The 13,502-nt window shown below is 47.8% G+C and overlaps 1 protein-coding gene across 1 annotated transcript in view; it reads right to left on the reverse strand.

Moving 5' to 3' along the window:
• The window catches only part of Kmt5a (lysine methyltransferase 5A), an 18,311-nt gene extending 13,063 nt beyond the window's left edge, over positions 1-5,248 (reverse strand). Inside the window, exon 1 of the mRNA XM_023720626.1 lies at positions 5,161-5,248. The gene's annotated coding sequence lies outside the window, so the exon portion shown is untranslated. The remainder of the gene's footprint in view (positions 1-5,160) is intronic.
• Between the last annotated feature and the right edge of the window lie 8,254 nt (positions 5,249-13,502).

Genomic DNA, 13,502 nt, shown 5'->3' on the forward strand with positions numbered 1-13,502 from the left:
GGCGGCGGCGGCGCCGGCTCGGGGAGGGGCCCAGGCCGCTCGGCGAATCCCGGCTCGGGCGCGCCCCCTCGCGCGCGCATTCAGCCACTCGGCGTGCACCGCGGGGGGAAACGCGACCGTGACGGCCAGGCTCCGGCGAGCCGGGCTCCTTCCAGCGCGGGCGCAGCGGGTATTCTGGGAGCCCGATCAGTGCCAGGAGACGTCAACGTCGCTGAACGCGACAGGCAGGACGGGGAGGGGGGAGGGGTCCGGGTGGTGAACTCCAGCCGGAGTAAAACTTCTCGGGAGCCCCCGGGGTCCACTTCGGCCAGCATCCCAGACCAAGCTGGGATGTCAAGTTTTTAGAAATGTACAAGGGCTGCACCCACGGCCCCAGAACCAGGAAGGGATGACACCAAGGTGTCAAACCTAGGCAGTTGGTACTTGGCCAGTAGGAGGCCCGGGTGCAGAAAGCGCCTGGGTGCCTGTACTGAATACATACGTTATCATTCAAACCTCACCACAGCCTGTGGAGGGTAAACACGTTGTTTTCTCTATATATGGGGAAACTGAGGCTCAGAGAAGCGAAACAATGAATGGGCTTCCACCACGGTCAGAAGTTCCAGCCCCCACCTTCCCCGTTGCAGAGGCAATTGAAGGTGGGAAGAGCACCTGGTGCTGCAGATGGGTTTAGCAGGTGGCCGTCTACCCCTCCCCTGTCCCCACGACAGAATGCCCACAGTAGGCAGGATTATGCAGCAGCTGTGAGGCCTTGTGGACCCTCTGCCAAGATTCACTGAATTTGTGCAAAGTCATAGATGCGAAAGGGATGCTTGAAGGCAGCCAGCTCCTGCTGCCTGGGTTTCTCTCCTCAGCCCCAGAGCTGCTTTGTGACCACAGTTACTCCACTTCCTCCTAGTCTGGCTCTCGGCTTCCCCATAGGTAACAACCAAGAACCTTGTATTCCATAATCTATCTGGCATCTCCCAATACGTGCAAATAAACAAACTGGCTCTTTGTAGCCACCCCACCACCTATTAGAAACCATAAGATTAAAATTAATCGACAGGAGACCATTCAGGACAACCCCTCTCATGACAGCTTTTAGTTCCAAAATCTTCAAGGTGGATTGCCCACTCCCAACCACTAACTCCAGGATGACGGTGCACTGCCCATGCCCTCTGCAGACCCTAACATACTGGGACACCAGAGACTACCCAGATGGAGAAAGAGGATTTGAAAGTGACATTTTGAGCCAGTCTTGTGGCATGTCCCTGTAATCTCAGCACTCAGGAGTCTAAGGCAGGAAGACAGTTCCAAGTAGAAGGCCAGCCTGGGCTACTGTTTTTTTGTTTGTTTGTTTGGGGGTTTTTTTTGGTGGCACTGGGGATTGAATTCAGACCCTTGGGTTTACCAGGGAAGCACTTATTCAACTGAGCCATCTCCCTGGGCCCCTGGGATACTTACTTATTTAAGGCCAGCTGAGACTACCTACTGAGACTCTGTCTCAACCTCCTGTTCCCCACCAATAAAACCCCCAAAGTAAGACTATGACACTCAGGTTCAGCCACTTGGAAGTGTCTCTATATCAGCAGGCCAGAAAATTGTTATAATATCCAAAAGAGGTAAATGCAAATCATCCAGTTTAAGTTTCAAAAGTCCTCCCTTCCTTTGCACATATTTATAGGTATATGACAAATATACCTATCAATGAAAATACAGGATTTCATATATAATTCAACAATGATGCCACTCATAACTAACACTGTATGTTTATGATATGTTAGGCTCTGTCACATTACATTATTTAATTTAAACTTCCCAACAACTTAGAGGAAGCTGCTATTGTTCCTGTCTCACAGATGTGGAAATTGAGGCTCAGACCAGATGAATCACTTGTAGGAAGTGATGGAGCTGGGTGGGATTTGAATCCAGTTCTGCTATATGAGCATAGTTAACCATAAAGAATATAATATTGTGCCAGGTGTGGGGGTGCACACCTGTAACCCCAACATTTAGAAGGTTTTAAAAAATAAAAGGTTGAAGTAGGAGGATGTCTATGAGTTCAAGGCCAGCCTAGGCTACATATTAAGTTCAGTCCCAGGGCTGGGCATGGCGGTGCATGCCTGTAATTCTAGTACTTGGGAGGCTGTGGCAGGAGGATTATTGCAAATTTCAGACCAGAAGGGGATAGAAAGTGAGCTCAAGACCAGCCGGAGCTGCATATCAAAATCCTCTCTCAAAATAAAAAATATATTGCTTTTGTTGATTTTAAACCCTAACACACTAATACATTCATCCATTCATTCAACAAACATTGAATACTTTTGTTTCAGGCCTTGCACTAAGGACACAGCAGTAAACAAAGGCAGATGGAACCCCATGAGGCCAGGAGGTCAGCAGGGCTTTGTAGGCCATGGTGATAACTGTGGATTTAATTCTAGGAGTAACAGGGAGGCTGGGGGCCAGGGATATAGCTCAGTGGCACAGTGCCTACCTGGTATGTGTGAGGTTGTGAGTTTGACCCCTACTACCCAAAACCAGAACCAGAAACAAAAACAAAAACCAACCAACAAACAACTACTCTCTAGAAACAGGAAGGCTGGAGGTACAGAGAGTAGTGAGGGTGACATGATAAAAATCTGTACTTCTGAGGAATCATCAAAGCTGTGAAGGGACAATGAAGCGGAGATGGTAAAACTGGGAGAGAAAACAATTCAAAGACAACTATTTGGTAATGGCAGACGAGATGGGTAGAAGTAGATGGACTAAGCCTTCTCAAACTACACTGGGGGTTATAAATACCTACACAAGTGTAAAACTTCAGTTGCCTGGTATCTGAAGTGTGTTAGCAGGACCCAGAGGGGACTCCCAAAGTGAAGTGCTTGATATACTGTAAATGATCTGGTATTTACAATGCTAAAAAGCCAATTTAACTGTTTGCAAGAACAATGTAGTGCCTGGTGTGGTGGTGCTGTACTGTAACTCTACCATTCAGGAGGTTGAGGCAGGAGGATGGCCTCAAATTCAAGGCAAAGTCAGACAACTGCGTAGCATGATCCTATCTAAAAACAAAACCTGAGCTGGAGAGATGGCTCAGTGGTCTAAAGCACCTACTTGGAACAAGCTTAGCAAAGCTCAGGGACCGCAGTTCAATCCCCCAGCACCACATGCCAGCCAGCCGCGCCCCCTGGTGGGCTGAGCTGGCCACACACACACACACACACACACACACACACACACACAATAAATAAATGTTAAAAAATAAATAAATAAATAAATAAAGGACCATTAAAAAAAAATAAATAAAAAATAAAAAATAAAAACAAAACCTAAGAAACTATGGTAACTAGGGCCAGGGGGAGATGACTCAGTGGAATAAATACTTCCCTGGCAAGCGCAAGGGCCTGAGTTCAATCCCCAGTTCTGCAAAAAATAAATAAATAAGAAAATAAAAAACAAACAAACAAACTATGGTAACTATAGGTAACTACAAAGCTGGGGGTTAGGTGACAGTGAAACTCACTAGTCAGTAATTACAAAGGTGATTTGTAACCCTACCATGATAGAAGCTGGGGAACTTTCACCTTCACTTTGGCTAAGTAAGGGAGGTAAGGACCAAACAAGCCTAGGAAGGCATGGCTACCCTGGACAGTGACTTTGGACTTGAGCTCAACTCTGAAGTGGAATAACAATTTGTACAAATTAACTGAGATAATAAATTGCCTGGCCCTCAATGTCAATTATTAATCACCCATAGTATTTTGATGATAAATGGTTATTTTCCCCCATAGGTTAATTAAAGCGTTGGTTTTTGTTTGTTTTTTTAATGTACTACTTTAGATATCTTTTTTTTTTTTTTTTTTTTCAGAACTGGGGATTGAACTCAGGTCCTTGTGCTTGCCAGGGAAGCGCTTATTCCACTGAGCCGTCTCCCTGGTCCCCTTAATGTACTACTTTTGAAACAGGTAGTTGAGATGGTCTTGCAATGATGGGAAAAATGAACCAGGGAATCATAGTTTTATTGAGACTCTGTCAGATGACTAAATAAATTAAATATACTTTTAGAAGCTTAACATTTTTCTAAGGAAAAAAATTAGTCTTAACTTTTTCCGTGAATTGGGTTATGAAGCTCTTTTGGCCTGAATTCACTATGCCTCCTTTCTTCACCAGAATCTGGGGAAGACTTGTCCCCAAAGACCATATATAGTGCTGCTGGGAGAACAAATGATGCAATTGGGTGTAGGGCCTGCAAACAAAGAGGCCCAATAAATATTGGCTGAACGAATGCATCAAGATTTATTCGTTATTGTTACAGAGAGCTTACTGCATTAAGGCAAATTCCTACTAGTATGTGGTGCCTTGGCATTTCAAGCATAATGTAATGCTCCAACTTATTTTTTAAAAACACTAATGTTACTCAACTGTCACTTAAGTTTTTGGCCCTTTAGCGCGGAAACACAACGGCTGGAAATGACCAAGCGGCTGGCGATCTCTTTGCCGCATAACGTGGGCTTCGTGGTCCTGACTGCAAACTATGGACTTCGGGCGGGGACATCGCCTTCCGCACGGTACACCCCACCCACGCCAACGGCCGTGGGCTGCAGTCCTGACCCGATCGGGCAAACTGGACCTCAGGAGGCGTTAGGGGGTCCTTGTCACCCAAAATGGGCCAGTTGGGCCTGGCCTCGCTCTGCGGTGCAGAGCTGAATCAGACCATGGGGGAAGGAAGGTGCCACGGCAGCGCTCACCCCGACGCGCTCCTCAAAATGTAGGTTACGGATCTGCTCCCGGGTCTCGCGGCCACCTCCAGGAGAGAGCACTGGGATGGGCGAAGCCCTGTTCCCGCTCCTCCTGTCCTTAACAACCTTTCCTTGGAGGTGCCCTAAGCTTTGGTTTGCAGTGAGCTCTAACATATGGATCCGCTACCTCTGGGAGAGGCAGCGGCAACGGGCGCCCACACTTTCAGAGAGGAGAAACTGAGGCGCGACAGTGGAAAGGGCTTCTGGGGGCTTCCGAAGCGGGAGTTGGGGCATGGGGAAGGTTGGGAGGGCGCCTCCTCCCCCGCCTCGGTGTCCCTACACACCACCCGCAGGAGAGTGCCTCCCGCCGCTGCTCTCGGCTCGCTCTAGCGCCAACCCCCACCCGGCCGACCCAAGCGCTAGCCAACTGGGCAGATACCTCTCGCCATTGCCGGGCTCTGTCACCGCCTGGGATCTCCCGGGAAACCGAGCTTTCGAAAAAAGTTGCAACAACTGTAACCAACTGCTCCACCGAGCTGCAGTGGCTCACCCTGATTGGCGCCGTCGCCCGCCTCTCCGCAGACTGAGGGTTGTGATAGGTGAACTCTCACAGAGAGCCCGCCCTTTTCCCCGCCTCCCAGGCCAGGGCGGGGCCAGCGGCCTCACTTTCTACAAACGCTTTCCGGACAGGTCCCGACCAAGGAGGTGGGAGGGGGTTTAAATTTGACGGATTCCCGGCGTTGATTGGCTGAGGAGAACGACACCCGCGCTACCATTGGGTGGCCGCAAAGCTCCTCCCCCTCTCCGTGCTCCACCTTTGGTGCTTTAATCCCGCAGGGCTGGAGGCTCCGGTCCAGGTAGACCAGATAAAAGGCTTCCGGTATTTTCCAGGTTTGACCGGAACCCGATCTTTAACCGCGGGACGCCTCCGTATTACCAGGGGAACTAGATCGCCTAGCTGCCTGGCATCTCTACCACCACGACTTCTCTTACAGTTTAGCCCACTCATTCTTTTTGAAAGGTTTATTGAGCTTGTGTTCTTCCAGTATTTCAGCGCTGCAAGTAGAACCGGCAACTAACTGTACTCGGCGGGTAAACTTCCTTGGAGGTCAAAGATCCTATCCCTACATACTCACCCATTTTACAGACGCAGTGGCAGAACGGACGGGTGTCTTACTTGCTGCCCCAGGTCACCTGGTGGTTTAACTGAAGGGCCAAATCAGTATCCTGACAGTCTTCTAGATAGCTAGCGAGGCTGGGAGCTCCACAATGTGCCTCCGCAGGCTAAGCCCAGTCAGCAGGTGTCCAGGGAAGCATGGTGGGCATTCATTTCTCTAGAATCAGGGCGGGCCTCCAGGACCTCCTCTTCCCTGAAGGGCCCTCCTGGAGCTATAGGAATTTGTATTCTTCCCCCCACCCCAAGAACCTTTTGAATACTGTGTCCCCACCTCCGCTGTCAAGCAGAAAAGCAAGCTGGAGTGCTACAGGGGTAGGGGTGCAGCCCCTGAAATGTAAGAGGCTCCAGGTTTCATTCCATGTATCACAAAGGAAAACAGCCTGGTAAAACACAGGGCAGCAAGCAGGACGGGAGTGCACACCTGAGATCCCAGCTCTCAGAAGCATCAGACAGAAGGGTTGCTGTGAGTTGGAACCCAGCCTGGGGTATTTAGTGAGTTCAAGGTCAGCCTAAACTACAAAGCAAAACCATGTACCCTGTCTCAAAAGCCCACCCAGGGGCCAGGGAGATGGCTCAGTGGAATAATCCCTTCCCTGGCCAAGCGCAAGGGCCTGAGTTCAATCCCTGGTTCCGCCACAAAAAAAAGCCCACCCAAAAAATATACAGACCACATTATTAATATATATATATATATATATATATATATATATCAGGGATAGAACTCAAAACCTTGCACTTACTAGGCAGGTGCTCAAGCTGCTGAGCTATCTCCCCAACTCCATATAAATATTTATTATTACATACTACTGGGGATTGAATACAAGGCCTTTCCAAATGACATCACCACCCCCTTTGAAGTGTGTGTGTGTGAGACCGGAGACCAATGTGCTTGCCACGCAAGCAAGTCACTGATCTATATCCCAAGCCCCATTTTAAAAAAAAAAATTTTTTTTGTATATGTTCATTGTATGAGATAGGGTCTAGTATAGTGTATAGTTCAGGCTGGCCTTGAGCTCACAGTGGATCTTCCTGCCTCAGCCTCCTGAGTGTGGGGGACTACAGGTATGACACACCGCACCTGACTTTATTTTTGAGACAAGGTCTTGCTAAGTTGCATATGCTGGACTTGTGATTCTCCAGCTTTCCAAAATGCTAAGATTGTGGGTGAAAACCTTTCTACATGGCCAAAACATTACTTAGATGGGCTTTAAGAAGGTAATTTTATTTATTTTCATTTTATGTATTTGACATAGGGTCTCAATACACAGCACAGACTCATAGTGATGCTCCTGTTTTCAGCTTCCCCAAGGCTGGGATTACAGGTATGCGCCACTATGCCCAGACTAGAGTGCCCAGGGTCGGGGCCTTCTCAGCATGAGGTGCCAGGGATTGAACCATAGTACCTGTACTTGCCTTAAGTAGGTGCTTGTCTGCTGAGCTATCTCACCAGCCCAGGTTTGGTTTTTTGAAACAGGGTCTCACTTTGTAGTTCTGGCTGGCCTTAAACTTATGCAGCCAGGTTGGATTCAGACAAAATGCTGCTGGTCAATGGCTGTTTTTGTCTTTCTCCCTCACTCTGCTTCCTGTCTTTGATGAGGTGAGTGGGTCTGGTTTTTGTTTGAGACAAGAGTCTCTGTGTAGTTCAGGCTGGCATTGAACCCACTATGTAGTCTTGCTTGCCTAGAAATCAGATATGCTTCTGCCTCAGCCTCCCAAGATCCATGCCTTTTTTTTTTTTTTTTGTATTTTAGGGAAGCGTCTACAGGGTGTTCAGGGTCTCACTACTAGACTGGACTCGTAGTGATTCGCGCCTGGGATCGAACTCTGGCCTGTGTGCCTTCTTGCATTTGCTTTAATCAGGTGCAAGCCACCATGCCCAGTCTCAGTTGCCTTCTTAGCATGCCCCGGGGGCGGGGTGGCACATCAAGCTGGGATTGAATCCTGGTCCCTGTGTCTGCCTAAGCAGGTGCTTTAATCCGCTGAGCTACTTGGCCGGCCCCAGTCTCCTCTATTTCATGAATTTAGCCCTTTCACTGCTCAACAGTTCTGGTCCAGCTCAAGTTCTCATCTTCTCTTTTTTTGCGATAGGGTCTTGCTTTGTAGGGCAGGTTGGCCTTGAACTCTCTGTGATCCTTTTGCCTCTGCTTCCCAAGCACTGGGATTCTAGGTGTGCGCCACCATGCTTGAGTCCCAGAGTGATCTTTCTAGAATGCTTATCCAACCATGGTGGTTTTCTGTATCTAAAAAACTTCTCAGATCCCTGTACCCTATGGACCAAAGTCCAAACTCAAAGTCCCTTTAAGAATTAGAGCACTCTAGCCAGGTGAGCCACAAGTTCCAGGCCACTGTGGGTTGCAGAGAGTTCAAGGCAAGCCTGAACCATGTACAGCAAGATTCTGTCTCAAAAATCAAACACAAAAGAATTAAAAGAATGTAAGAGAATAGCCTTATCTACTTTTCTTTGGGAGGAACAGTGGTTACCAGGGGTTGAAAACAGGGTCTACTTCGTTACATCCTCAGCTGCTTTTTTTCTTATTTTGAGAGTCTAAGTCATTAAGTTGCCCATGGTAGGCTGAATTTATGATCCTCCTGCCTCAGCCTCCTAGGGCTAGGCTAGTATTATAGGCATGTGTCACCACGCCTGGCCCTGCTTCTTACTTGCCGTATCTAACAATATTCACATGGGATCTAGCCACACTAGTTCTTTAAGCAGGATAATATAGAGCACTTCTCCTTAGGTTTGAACTGGCCAGAGTAGGTGACTGGAAGGGTATAGAACCTAAAGGCACCAGTGTTTTTCTTTTCTTTTCTTTTTTTTTGTGGAACCGGGGATTGAACTCAGGTCCTTGCGCTTGCCAGGGAAGTGCTTATTCTATCTCCCTGGCCCAGGTACCAGTGTTAGTGACTGCAGGAAGCAACCCTCATCAGTGATGCAGAAAACTGGTGTAATTTAAATTTAGCAACCTCAGGGCTGGCCAAATAGCTCAGCAGATTAAAGCTCCTGCAAGCAAGAGCAGAGGCAGGGGGGTTTGATTCTCCAGACCTGCCGTGCTGGCCCTGCCCCCAGGGCACCGAGAGGGCGATTGAGACTGAGTGTGGTGGCCACATCTGTAATCCCAGCTCTTGGGTGGCTGTAAACAGGCAGATCACTACAAGTCTGATCTAGTTAGTGAAAGCCTGAACACTGTAGACACTCCCCTAAAATTAAAAAATAAAAATAAAAATAAAAATTACCAACCTGGTCTCAGTGTGTTGTAGCACTCTCGTTCATTCCAGCACTCAGAAGGCTGAGGCATGGGCTGGTGAGATGGCTCAGTGGTCTAAAGCACCTACTTAGAACAAGTTTAGCAAAGCACAGGCACAGGGACTGCGGTTCAATCCCCCAGCACCACATGCCAGCCAGCCCCACCCCCTGGTGAGCTGAGCTGGCCACACACACACACACACACACACACACACACACACAAATAAAATTTAAAATAACCTCTGAGTTCAAGGCCAAATTGAACTACACAGCAAGATTGACCTCCCTTCAAAAAGCCACCCCACTCAAAAAAACAAACCAACACAAAAGCCCAAAAAACAGGCTTTTCCTATTGTGAAACCTGGGCTCCAAGGAGAGGGCTCTGCTTACCAGGGCTGGTGTTCCTGAGTTAGGGACCACCCAAGGGACTGTAGCTGGTCCTGGAGTTGGGGTGGAGGAAAAGCTCCCAAACAATTGCTGTGGAGGGAGGCAGGGCACATGTGCAGGCCCCTTTCCCGGTCTCACCCTGCTCTCTGCTAGCACTGTTCTGTTTTTTTCCAGTACTGGGGATTGAACCTGGGACCCTGCGCTTGTGAGCAGGCACTTACCCTGCTCAGCTTTACCCCCGGCCCACACTAGCACTCTGTTGCTCGCAGTCTCTGTTGTGTAGTCTATGAAGCAGAAAGCCAGCAGACAGAAGCGCGGGCTCGGGCTGAGCGCCACAGTCCAGTGCACCTGCCTTCCTACTCCTAAGGATATCGGCACACACTCCTGCGTTTCTGTTTGCTTGTTCTGATTTCTGGAGACAGTTGATATAGCCCAGGCTAGCCTTTAACTCTCAGCAACCCTCCCTGCCTCAGCTTTCTGAGTGCTGGGGTCACAGACATGCCCAGTGCCACCATGTCCTGCTAACGCCTGCTTTCCAAGTCTCAGTCCAGTCTTCCCTGTCAGGACGACTCCTTTGACATCCTGGATGAGGCCCAGTTCCAACACCATAATACTCTGTTAGCTATTTCGTGGCATCGTGACAGTGGCATTTTATGTTGTATGTGATGCATATATTAACGCCCACTAGGTTGTAAGGGAACAGTCTTAAGGGCAGAGGTCATCTCTCTTTTTTTCCCGTTTTTTAGGTCAAGGTCTCCTTATGTAGTTTAGGCTGGCTTTGAACTCACTGTGTAGCCTTGGCTGGCCCTGAACTCATGGCAACCTCCTGCCTCAGCCTCCCAAATGCCACGATAACAGGTGTGTGGCACCATGCCTGGCTTCCTCCTTGTTTTCTTGAACTTATATCCCTAACTCCTAACTTAGGGTCAGGCGCAAGCAGAGGCGTTTGGAAGTGTTTTATACAAGGAAGGGAGAGGTACTGTGTGGAGAGCTGCCAGGCCTGGAAGGGATCTGTGAACCACCACGAGTTCTCAGTAGCACCCCTGCTCTGGGGGCTTCATGGCACCCAGGATCTCAGTTCCTATAGCTTTGTGCAGGTCTTTCAGAGATGACTTGTGTGTGTGTGAACGTATCACACTCGATTCACACGTATGGACGGGCACACTATAGAGGTGCCTCACTTTTGAACAACTGCTTTACTGTACAGAGCTGCCACCACTGAGTCAACCAGCTTTTTTTTTTTTTTGCGGAACCAGGGATTGAACTCAGGCCCTTGCGCTTGCCAGGGAAGCGCTTATTCCACTGAGCCATCTCCCCGGTCCCAACCAGCCCTTCTTTAAAGACATGTCGTTCAGGCAAGTCTTGGACTCCTAGGATTCCTCCTGCCTCAGCTTCTGAGAGGTGGGGTTACAGGTGTGTGCCACACCAGGCTCATGGATTCAGAATCAAACTCAGAATCTTGTGCTTATCAGGCAGGTGCTGTGCCACTGAGCTATATCCCTGGCCCATGTTTCCTTTTTTTTTAATGTATTTGGTACAGGGTCTCACTATGCAGCTCAGACTCACAGTGATCCTCTTGTTTCCCCAGCGCTGGGATTACAGGTGTGTGCCACCACCCGGTCTCGGTGGCCAGCTCAGCATGCTCCGGGCCAGGGCCAGTGTGGGATCAAACCCCAGTCCCTGCACTTGCCTAAGCAAGCGCTTAGTCTGTTGAGCTCTCTCTCCATCCCCAATGTTTCCAGTCTTTTGGTTCTACAAATAATGCTGCAATGCGTAAATGTATGTAAAGTGTGTGCTTCTCCGGAGCTATATATACATAGCCCCTGAAACACCACTTCGGTTAAAGGTAAAGAGATATGCAGGGTTAGCAGCAAGGATCTGGGTCGACGCTCAGAATGTAGCTTAAAGAATGCGAGTGCCTGGGTCCTTTCCCACTTCCTGACTACCACTCACGTCCTCCCCTTGTGCAGCCAGCTGGGGGCCACCTGGAAAGTGTGATGAGAACGCCTCAGATCGCCCTGCTGCATGTTCCGTGTCTCTCCTTTTATAATCTGACAGATTGATAACAGCACTGGATGACTCCCTTGTTTAAGAACATATTTTAGGGTCAGGAGATAGCTCAGCAGCATAAGTGCCTGTCTGGCAAGTGTAAGGTCCTGAGTTTGATCCCCAGTACCCCCCCAAAAAAAAATTAGGTTGGGCACAGTGGCACATGCCTGTAATCTCAACACTCAAGAGGCTGAAGTAGGAGGATTGCCACAAGTTTGAGGCCAGCCTGGACTACCTAGCAAAACCCTTTTTTTTTTTTTTTTTTTTTTTTTGTGGAACTGGGGATTGAACTCAGACCCTTGTGCTTGCCAGGGAAGCACTTATTCCACTGAGCCATCTCCCCGGTCCCAAAACTCTCTCTTAAAAACATTTTTTTGGGGGCCAGGGAGATGGCTCAGTGGAATAAGTGCTTCCCTGGCAAGCACAAGGGCCTGAGTTCAATCCCCAGTTCCACAAAAAAAACCCATTTTTTTTTGTGTTTATCGTCAAAAATAATTTTTTAAAGTATTTATGACTTTTGCACTAATGTACATTCCAGCCATTTTTTGTAACAAGGTCTTGCTAAATTGCCCTGGGTGGACTCAAACTCATAATTGTGTTGCCTCAGCCTCCCATCTGGCTGCGATTCTATATGTGTACCACCATATCCAGCTTTTTTTTTTTTTTTTCAAGATATATGTGTGAGGGTTAAATAAAAAGAAGCCCCGCTCAACCATATACAAAACTCAACTAAAATTTTTGTTTTAGATAAAAGATTTAAACTTAGCACTCCAAACTATGAAACTACTAGAAGAAATCATAGGGAAAATGTTTCCGAACATTGCCCTGGGCAAATATTTTTTTTGGCTATGACCCCAAAAGCATAGACAATGAAAAGCAAAATTTGAAAAACAGTATTACATTAAACTAAGAAAGCTTTTGTACAGCCAAGGAAATAATCCACTGAGTGAAAAGACAACTTATAGAACGGGAGGACACATTTGGAAAGCAATCAGCATCTAGAATATATCAAGAGCACGGCAGTGGAAAAAACGGATGATTCAGGGCTGGGGAGATAGCTCAGCTACGCAATGCCTGCCCGGCAAGTGCAAGGTCTGGAGTTCGATTCCTGGTACCAAAATACAAAAGCAAATGATTAAACAGTATAAATAAACTGAACAGCTATTTCTCAAGAGAAAATATAAAAAAATACAAATGACAGTATCTGACACGGGCAATATTGCTAACCATGATGGAAATGCAAATCAAAGCCGTAGTGAGATATTCTCGCTTCCCAGTTAGAATGATTATATCAAAAACACAAAAAATGAAGTGGGCCTGGTGGTTCACACTTGCAATCCCAGCACTTAGGAAGGTGAGGCAAGCGGACCACTATTTTTTTTTTTTCAGGTATTTTTCATCAGCATACATGTTTGCATTACAACCATGAGTTCAAGGCAGGCCGGGGCTACAAAGTGAATTTAAGGGCAGCCTGACCTACATGAGACCGTCTCAAAACAAAGGCAAGCGAAACAAAAGACAAAACCTAACAAGGGCTGATGAAGATATTGAAAAAGAATACTCATACAATGTGTGCAGGACTGAAAATTAGTACAGCCATAGGGCTGGCCAGATAGCTCAATGGACTAAAGCACCTGCTTAAGCAGACGCAGGGACCGGGATTCGGTCCTTGGCATGCCATGCTGCTGGCCCAGCCCCTGGGGCCTGCTGAGACATTGATTGAGACTGGGCATGGTGGTGCATGCCTGTAATCCCAGCGTTTGGGAGGCTGAAAACAGGAGAATCACTATGGGGGCTGTCCGATCTACATAGTGAGATCCTGTAGACCCTTCCCCTAAATACAGTAAAAAAGTACAGCCACTATGGAAAACTGTGGCAATTTTCCAAAAACTAGAAAATGGAACTTCCTTTTTTTTTTTTTTTT

The sequence above is a fragment of the Octodon degus genome, unplaced genomic scaffold (genome assembly GCF_000260255.1).
Source record: "Octodon degus isolate 3935 unplaced genomic scaffold, OctDeg1.0 scaffold00076, whole genome shotgun sequence".
Taxonomy (NCBI): domain Eukaryota; kingdom Metazoa; phylum Chordata; class Mammalia; order Rodentia; family Octodontidae; genus Octodon; species Octodon degus.